This window comes from Rhinopithecus roxellana, chromosome 17 (genome assembly GCF_007565055.1).
Source record: "Rhinopithecus roxellana isolate Shanxi Qingling chromosome 17, ASM756505v1, whole genome shotgun sequence".
Taxonomy (NCBI): domain Eukaryota; kingdom Metazoa; phylum Chordata; class Mammalia; order Primates; family Cercopithecidae; genus Rhinopithecus; species Rhinopithecus roxellana.
The window spans coordinates 109,997,610-110,007,802 of record NC_044565.1 but is presented as its reverse complement, the minus strand read 5'-3'; positions in this window follow the sequence as shown (position 1 = coordinate 110,007,802).

Genomic DNA, 10,193 nt, shown 5'->3' with positions numbered 1-10,193 from the left:
TGATAGAGATAGATGATAGAAAGATAGGTAATTAGATAGATAGATAGATAGATAGATAGATAGATAGATAGATCGGATTTTTTTTTTTTTTTTTTTTTTTTTTTTTTTTTTTTTTGAGATGGAGTTTTGCTGTTTGCCCAGGCTGGAGTGAAGTGGCATGATCTTGGCTCACTGTAACCTCCGCCCCCCAGGTTAAAGTGATTCTCCTGCCTCAGCCTCCCAAGTAGCTGGGATTATAGGTGCCCACCCACCACACCCAGCTAATTTTTTTGTATTTTTAGTAGAGATGGGGTTTCGCCATTTGGCCAGGCTGGTCTCTGACTCCTGACTTCAGATTATCCACCCGCTTCAGCTTCCCAAAGTGATAGGTGATAGGATTACAGGTGTGAGCCACCGCACCCGGCCAGACAGAACTCTATATATTCCAGATTTCATTCCTTTATCGGAAATGTATCTATATTTGTATATATTTATGTATTTAAGTCTGTGTGTATATATGTGTGTGCATGTGTAGATACATACACACATGGAGGGAGGGAGACAGAGAGAATGCGCAAATACCTTCTCCCAGTCTGTGGCCTGCCTCTCCGGCATCGGCCTCCTTTGTTCCAGCACAGGCCCTTCTGTGCTGCCAAGGAAATTCACGGAGCCATGCAGACCGAAACCACAAAAATACACAGTCTCCAGCCTCACTTGGGCCTTAAAACATTTAATCATTCCCTAAAAAAACAAACGGGATGGTACATAAAATAAAGAAAGAAGGAAAGATCGATAATTCCAACAACAGAAGAATCACTATTGCCATTTTATTGTTTTTCCTTCCAGTTTTTCTTTTACAGAAAAGGCATTCGAGGTGACCTGCAAACTCAAATGTTTTCTACATAGTTGAGATTAAGACAAATACATAATTTTGTATCTTGATTTTTGCAAGTACGTTGTAACACAAGTATCTTCCCATGTGATAAAGTTTTTATAAATATAAATTTTTAATAACTGGCTAATACTCCATTATGTGGGTACATCATAATTTCTGTTTTATCGTTTCTCTATTGTCTTCTTTTCGGTTTGAGGGTATTGTACGAAATTATTTGACAAATATCGGCCGGGCGCTGTGGCTCACGCCTGTAATCCCAGCACTTTGGGAGGCTGAGGCGGGCAGATCACGAGGAGATGGAGACCATCCTGGCTAACACGGTGAAACCCCGTCTCTACTAAAAAAAAATACAAAAAACTAGCTGGGCGTGGTGGCAGGCGCCTGTAGTCCCAGCTACTCGGGAAGCTGAGGCAGGAGAATGGCGGAAACCTGGGGGGCGGAGCTTGCAGTGAGCCAAGATGGCGCCGCTCACTCGCGCCTGGGTGACAGAACGAGACTCTGTCTCAAAAAAAAAAAAATTTATTTGACAAATATCTGTGCATGTAATTTGTCTGCATTTATTTTGCCTATATTTATTTCCTTAGGAGGCAGAGAGGAATTCCTAAGCAGATGCTATAAATGGGCTGAAGCATCTGAGCCCCAGCAGGGGAGGCTTCTAAGGTTCTAAGGCCCGAATGACACCACATTCTTTCCTGTGTCCCTGCACAGCTCCCTGTGCCATTCCCCACAGCAAAACTAGCCCTAACTGCTGTCATTCACTGTGTGTTCCTGGTCCCCACCATGTCCTCCTCTGGATGGTTTGTGCTTCCTTCCACAGGAAACATTCAAGTTACCAGGTATAAGTTCACGAATAAGCTGACCCCACAATGGGGAGAGTTTCCTGGATTATCTAAGTGGGCCCAAGGTAATCATTAGGGTGTTTCAGAGTGGAAGAGGGAGGCAGATGAGGACCAGAGAGAAGGTTGTGTGAAAAGGGCTTGGCTCAGCACTGCCGGCTCTGAGGGTGCAGGAGCCACAGGCTGAGGAATGCGGACAGCTTCTAAAAGCTCAAAAAGGCAAGTGACTGGATTCTTCCCTTGCACCTCTAGAAGGAATGTGACCCTGCAGACACCTTTATTTTAGCCCAGTGAGACCGCTATCAGGCTTCTGGCCTCTACAACTGTGGGGTAATTAATTTGTGTTGTCATAAGCCACTAAGTTTGTGGTAATTTGTTATCACAGCAGTAAGAAACTAATGCTGAATTTATTTTCAATTTCCCTGGTTGTATTGCTGGTAACCCCATTTTCCAATTCCTACTCACTGGCACAGTCTATATAGCAGAGGTGTCTAATGGTAGACACACCTGGGCTGAAAACTGGCCAAATATAATCATATTTTAAATGGGGGGTGTCATTCACACTGCTGTAATGGGAGTTAGATTTACTCTAAGCTAAGGCTCTTCCAGGAACCCCCCCCCTTTTTTTTTTGACACATGCTAAACGCTGACAGTCTGAGATTTTGGAGTCTTGGGCAGCCATTTAAATGCCTGTGGGCAGTGTCCATCACAATATCTTCTGGTAACTCAAAAACATTTTCAGTTTTAACTTGTTTAAATTTTACAAGATTTATTAATTCTTCCCTCTTAAAAAAAAAAAAAAAAGGTGTGCTATGCTCTCTAAAAGTCATAGTTTTGTTGGTTTCTAACATTAACAATGTTATTTTCCATGAAACTGCACTTTCCTGCTTAACGCTTACTCTTTCTGACACTTACTACTTTCTTATTCAAAGGCCGTGTCAGCTTCCTGGCCTATAGGTGAATCTGAAAGATTATTCTGAAACAGTGCACATAATGATGCTCATTTTATGTTTATATGAAACAATATTTTAGACAAGAGAAAGACGAACTTTGATTATGGTTATAAATAAAAAGTCCAGACCACTGCTTTTCTTTTGGGCAGAGAGATAAAACAAGCATGTGTCTGATTTGCGTGCTGGCCCACATAGCTCCCTTTGCAAATGTGGCTTTAAACCAGCTAATCTTTTAAAAAGTCTTTACAGACTAATTTAGAAGCAAGGAGAACAAATGTGGGAGTATAAATGTGAGGCACTGAACAAGAGTGACAGTCTCTGCCAATGAACGCACTGCTGTGTTTCTGCGTACCCAATGGCGTTCACGATTTTCATTTAGATGAAGCTACCTGGGGCTTGTTTTACCTCCCCAGCACGATGTGCTACGTGACTGGAATTCAGATTTGGAAGGTTCGATCCGCACTGGAGCCTGCAGATCATGCTCTTCAGCTTCATTGTCTGAAGGACGAGAGAGTGACTGGCCCAAGGTTACCCACAAATGGCTAAGCTTGCCTCACACCTGCACCCAAAAGACGGCATGTATAGCTCCTGCCACCTCCTCTCCCAACTGATTCTCCCATCTCTCCTCTGATTCTGCCGCTTCTCGAGTCTCTGCTATTTTGCTAGTTGCCAGCAAAATTTTGACAGACAATTTTACCTCGTTAGTAGAACACATTAGCAACATTCTTATTAATTTGATAGGAAAGCAACATCTTATTTGTCTGACGGATTGTACATGGAAAAAAGGGAATGTAAGGCTTTTTACATTACAAAGATATTACAATAGGTCAACATACGGGGAGTTCCTTAATTGTGGCTGAGTTATGAACAAAAATACGTTCAGAAGCAGTTGTTTGGTACCCAAAACACATCCTCCTGTGAAAACTGCTTCGGCGGCTCTTCCTTATCTCTGTCAGGGAAATGCTCTGACATTCAGGCGAAAGAACGAAGCGAATGTTTCTATAGCAAATGGTAACACTAAAAATAGTGTCTGGAGTGAAAGTAAGACGTGGAATAATTTATTCACTGTTTCCATGGAAAAATAGGGAAGTGGGAATAGATGTAGCCACTGTCTGGCTGTGCCTGTGAGGCCTTAGGCAGATTGGGAGACTTGCTGAAAAGAAGTGGGATGGCATGCACTGACATCACTTTCCAAACAACTGTTAATCATGTTACCACCGTCTCCATTATCTCCCCCCATTCTGAATGTCTAGGACTCTGTGGTTTCCTTCTTCTATGTATATATGAAAGTTTTCTTTGACTGTGTTTTTGTATCCAGTTGCCTATTGCCAGATCAGTGTTAATTCTATACAAAATCACCCGGGAGTGGTGACCCTATGTGACATTGTGGTACAGGTGAAGCTTGTTTGTGGTGCACTTGGAGTTCTCTTGCAGCTCAAAGACCTATCCCGCACATGCCTGGATCCGCCTTCTGCAGGCGAAGCCCTATTTTATTGCCCACCTCCAGGCTTCATTCAAATATACCCATCATAGAAACCTCAGCTAGTAAACCAACATGTTGGTAAACCAATTGCATAGCAGGCTTTGTTGGCCAACACATGTTCCTGCTTAATGCTCATAAAAGTCCTGTGAGATAAATGTTATCTCCATTCCAAGAAACAGGAAACTCAGAGGCAACTTGCCCAAAGTTTGAGTAACTAGTGAGTGGGGAAGCCAGAATTCAGAACCAACTGGGTTTGACCCCAAAGCACTTAGTATGAGGCCTAAGGCATAGGCACTCAGAAGTTGCCTCTCTTCCTCTCTATTGTGAAGAATTTGGAGAAATTCTGATAAATGGATTTAGATAATCTGGTGGTTCTGAACTCAAATGCTTGGTAGAAACTTAAATGTATTTTCCTTCTAACCTACGGGGCATAACCATAAAACCAGCGAGTGGTGAGAGCTGCATAGGGCGAAGCTGACGCCCTTTTCTGGTATTGCCTGCGGCTTAGGGATGCCGCCCTCTTGCCTCCCATGGCTTATCTTCCTTCTGTGGCCTGAGAACAGATTTAGCTAAACGAACATATTCCTGCTTCCTCATATACAAACAGGTGCTGGCTGGGAGAAGACCTGTGATTAATGTCATTAGCCAGCCTCTGTGAGCCTCTGGGAAGATGGCTCTGCAGTTCTCTCAGCTAAGCCATGATGTGAAAATAGCACATCCCAGTATTCAATGCTCTGCAGACAATTAAAATTGTGGATTTTACATCAACACAAGTGATTTTATAGCTCAGTTTCTAAAACAAGAGATTTTTTAAAAGTTTATTCTGAACTTCTTCTTTTTTTTTTTTTTTTTTTTTTTTTGAGAAGGAGTCTCGCTCTGTCCCCCGGACTGGAGTGCAGTGGCCGGATCTCAGCTCACTGCAAGCTCCGCCTCCCGGGTTTACGCCATTCTCCTGCCTCAGCCTCCCGAGTAGCTGGGACTACAGGCGCCCGCCACCTCGCCCGGCTAGTTTTTTGTATTTTTAGTAGAGACAGGGTTTCACCGTGTTAGCCAGGATGGTCTCGATCTCCTGACCTTGTGATCCGCCCGTCTCGGCCTCCCAAAGTGCTGGGATTACAGGCTTGAGCCACCGCGCCCGGCTATTCTGAACTTCTAACTTTGAGTACAATGATGTACGAAGGACTAGTTTTAACAACTAGAAAACTGGGGGGGAAAATGAAACAGTTATGTTCATTTAACTGCCAACAGCACAGGACTGTGAGCCCTGAGAAGGAAACAAATTAAGTTGAATCCTAAGATCGCCTTGGCTTCCTGCCTGAAGGTGATTTCTGGACTGCGTGGGCAAACAGAAAGAACTCAATGTCTGGCAGCTTCACTGAGTTAAGAAAAATGAGATCAGAATTGAGGGAGGCTGAAGAAGCTGGAATTTGCACGGCAGAGTTCTGGAAAGGAAAAAGCCAGGGGAAAATAACTCCCGAAGTCTAGTCTCTGCTGACAATGAGGCTGCAATGCACAGAATGAAACTCCACAAGGCGGGGCAAACGATGAACAGGGACCTGTAGGTTGAACAATTCCCAGTGCTTACTACAGATGGGGGTTTATTCAAACATTGACCAGCTTATGAGCCCCAACAGGGAGTCCTTGGGGATCACACAGCTCCTTCGGTGAAGACAAATCTTAGTAGTGGGATTTTCCCTGGATGAATCATCCTCTAGACCTACCTGAGCAAAGTGTAAGAGCTTAAACTGTGTCCCCTCAAAACTCCTATGTTGAAGACCTAACCTCCAGTACCTCAGAATGTGCCCTAATTTGGAAGAGGGTCATTACCAATGTTATTAGTTAAGATAAGCCCGTACGGTTTTGGGCGGGGCCCCTAATCCAATGAGACTGATGTCCTTATAAAAAGGGGAAATTTGACTGGGCGCGGTGGCTCATGCCTGTAATCCTAACACTTTGGGAGGCCAAGACGGACAGATCATCTGAGGTCAAGAGTTAGAGAACAGTCTGGCCAATATGGTGAAACCCAGTCTCTACTAAAAATACAAAAATTAGCTGGGCGTGGTGGCGGGCACCTGTAATCCCAGCTACTTCAGAGGCTGGGGCAGGAGAATCACTTGAACCAGGGAGGCAGAGGTTGCAGTGAGCTGAGACCATGCCACTGCACTCCAGCCCGGGCAACAAGAGTGAAAACTGTCTAAAAAAAAAAAAGGGTTGGGGGTTTTGGACACAGACACACACAGGAAAAAAGCCGTGTGAGCATGAAGGCAGAGAGCAGGATGATGTGTCTAGAAGTCAAGAAACACCAAAGACTGCCCGGAAGCCCCAGAAGCCAAAGGACAGGCCCGGAATAGATTCTCCCTCACATCCCTCAGAAGACACCCACCCTGTGATCACCTTGACCTAGGACTTCCAGCACCGTGAGAGAACACATTTCCGTTGTTCAAGCCACTCAGTTTGTGGCACTTTGTTATGGGAACCCTAGCAAACTAATATACAAAACTCGAAAAGCAGATGGCGGGCATGGGCAGTGGGGGAATGCCGGGGAAGCCACACTCTAGGAGACCCTGTGTCCTCAACCAGACCAGTTTGCATCCGCATTGCTACAACCAGATTCTAAATGTCAAAAAGCTGAAGGTCCACTTGATGACTCTGTGTTCAATAGAAACTTCAGGGCCAGGTGCGATGGTTCACGCCTGTAATCCCAGCAACTTTGGGAGGCCAAAGGCGGGCAGATCACTTGAGATCAGGAGTTCAAGACCAGCCTGTTCAACATGGTGAAACCTCATGTCTACTAAAAAATGCAAAAAAATTAGCCAGGTGTGGTGGTGGGCACCTATAATCCCAGCTACTTGGGAGACTGAGACAGGAGAATCACTTGAACTCAGGAGTCAGAGGTTGCAGTGAGTCGAGATCATGCCACTGCACTCCAGCCTGGGTGACAAGAGCGAGACTCCGTCTCAAAAAAAAAAAAAGAAAAAAAAAAAAGAAAATTTCAGGTGATGAAGTCTGTCTACATAAGACTCCTGTGAAAGACTGGCAGAGGGGATGTTGGACTTTTTCACAGAGTTCTTTAAATATCTTGTAGACAGACTTTAAGTGTTTGGAGACATTGTGTCTTCCTTGGGAGTGGTGTTATAACCAGATCTTCACCCATTGGTTAAACTGGTGAACTGGGGACCTACAGCACCAACTGAACTGGCAGACTCCAAACAGACAAACCAGGTGTATTTTCCATCCAGTGGGCTCAAATGTTCAATTTGGACTGGAAACATCTGGGCATTCTCCCACAACAGTGTATCTCTCCGTGAACTGCTGGACAGAGAGCAGTTTAAAGCATTAAAAACCAAACTAGACATATCGTTCTTAGCTTATTCAGGAAAAGGTATTCAATGATCAGTCCATTTTTAAAGGTTTGAAAAGCTGCAAATCCAAGACTACAGTTTCATTCTACAGTTAAATTGGTGTGGGATCTTTTTAATTCTTATTTTTGCAGACAGTTGCGCTGTATGTAACAGCTGTGTCAAAATAACTGATTCACTGCCATCCTATCTCCAAGTTTTAATTTTTAATTAATGTGTGGTTTTGAATTTTTTGGTTAATTTCCTTCCTCACATGATCTCTCTTATCTTTTATAGTATCTAAATCTACATACCTTAAGAGAACCTTACAAAAAAGAAAAGTAATAGGAAGGAAAAAGTCTGGAAGGTGAAATGATTGGTTTTACCCTTCATACTCTGAAACTCACTGCAAAACCTTATGAGAATAGCTAACCCAGCCTTGCCATTCTTTCTCAAAATGAGGCTTGTTAAAAAGAGTAGACCACTAACAACTCCACACCCCTTGAAAGATTAAAATCACTGCCTGGGTCATTTTAGTGCTGAAGTGACCAGCAGCATGAACATTCTCAGACAGGCTGCTCTTGTGTGACTACCAAGGTATGACCTCCAGTGGGACAAGCAGGGAAATAGACTGTGCTTTTCTTCCTATCATTTTTTTTTTTTTTTTTTGACTTAAGGTTGCTGCAGAAACACAGGTGGGTTTGGAGAGACAAGTATTCAAAAATGTTCCACAATTCTTCCCCAAAGAAAAGTAGGGCCAGATGCCTACTCCCATAGGGTCCCCAAGGGATGAGCAGAGGAGTGTCATAAACAAAGCCAGGGAGTGGAAGGGGGCACTGCCTAAACTGGGAAGGGTACCATAAACGTCAATGGTGTTAGTACTGGTGGAAAGAAGCCTGGTTCTGGACTTGATTCAGCCCTGAGGTGATTGTCTACCTGTGGCAATTTTCAGAAACTTCGTTAACTTCAATTTTCCTATCAGTAAAATGAAAAGATTAACCTGTTTAGAATGTATCTGATTTCAAATTCTAACATTCAGTAGTTCTGGCAGAAGATTAAGAGGCTAGATTTCATTCTTTCTTGGTAGATGAGAGATTGACAATGAACAATGTTTTGAAAGTTATACATTACATAGTATTATTTGGCATTGCCATTGAATTTTCAGCTGCATTTGCGTTAAAATAACAGCCCCCTTTACTGTGCATTTACAATGTGCCATACACAGTACCAAGCATGTTATAACCGTATTGTCTCATTTTACTCCTTATTCACTGGCACTGACCTCTGAAGAATCAGAGTTTAACAAAGGCATGTAAGTTTAACAGGCAGGAAGCAAATTTAGGTCTTACTGGTTACAAAGGCAATGCTTTCGACCACCAGCCTCCTCCACATGACTCAGTTGTTTCTGTTTTAAATCAAAGGGGGTTTATTTTCATAATAAACTCAACTTCTGTTGATTTCTTTTTTTTTTTTTTTTTTGAGACGGAGTCTCACTCTGTCACCTAGGCTGGAGGGCAGTGGCGCGATCTCGGCTCACTGCAAGCTCCGCCTCCCGGATTCCCATTCTCCTGTCTCATCTTCCTGAGTAGCTGGGACCACAGGCACCTGCCACCATGCCTGGCTAATTTTTTTGTATTTTTAGTAGAGATGGGGTTTCACCACGTTAGCCAGGATGGTCTCGATCTACTGACCTCGTGATCCACCTGCCTCGGTCTCCCAAAGTGCTGGGATTACAAGTGTGAGCCACCATGTCCAGCCAACTTCTGTTGATTTCTTCATAAAATTAGATATATTAGTTTTAAGTCCATGTGAATGCACAGCACCCAGAGTTTCCAGTAGGTGAACAGAAGTACATACATTCTATTATAGGAAAAAACAATGGAATAATATCCATTCTATTCTAGGAAATAGCAATGGAATAATGTCCATAAATGTGAAAAGAATTTAAAATGTTTCTCTTTTTCAGAAATAAGATTTTTAAAAATCAAATGTAAGGGAAACATTTAAGTGATAGGTCAGTGCATGTGAAAAAATAAATAAAATCACATCTTCTTCCTTCCTGCTCCCCTCCCCCACCCTCCTTCTCCTTCTCCTCTTCTTCTTTTTTGAGATAGGATCTCACTGTGTCACCCAGGCTGGAATGCAGTGGTGCAATCATGGCTCACTGCAGCCTCAACCATGGTGAGTAATTGGAAATTAAAAGAAATACAAGGTATTCATACTCGAAAGGAAGAGTAAAATTATATTTTCGGACGACTTGATACTATAGATAGAAAATCCTAAGGAATTCACCAAAACTATTAGAACTAATAGACAAATTAATAATGGTTGAATGGCAAAAGATCAATACACAAAAATCAATTGCATTTTCATGCACTAGCAATAAACAATCTGAAATTAATAAAACAATTCCATTTAGAATAGCATCAAAATAATAAAATACATACAAGAGAAGTCAAATTCATAAATTTGACAATAGAAGCACAAGACTCATACTAAAACTGCCAAACATTGAAAGATATTAAAGAAAACGTGAGTAAATGAATAGTTGTTCCATAATCATGGATAAGAAACTTAATATGGTTGGCTGGGCTCTGTGGTTCACACCTGTAATCCCAGCACTTTGGGAGGCTGAGGTGGGAGAATCAGTTGAGCCCAGGAGTTTAAGACCAGTCTGAGCAGTATAATGAGACCCCATCTTTACAAAAA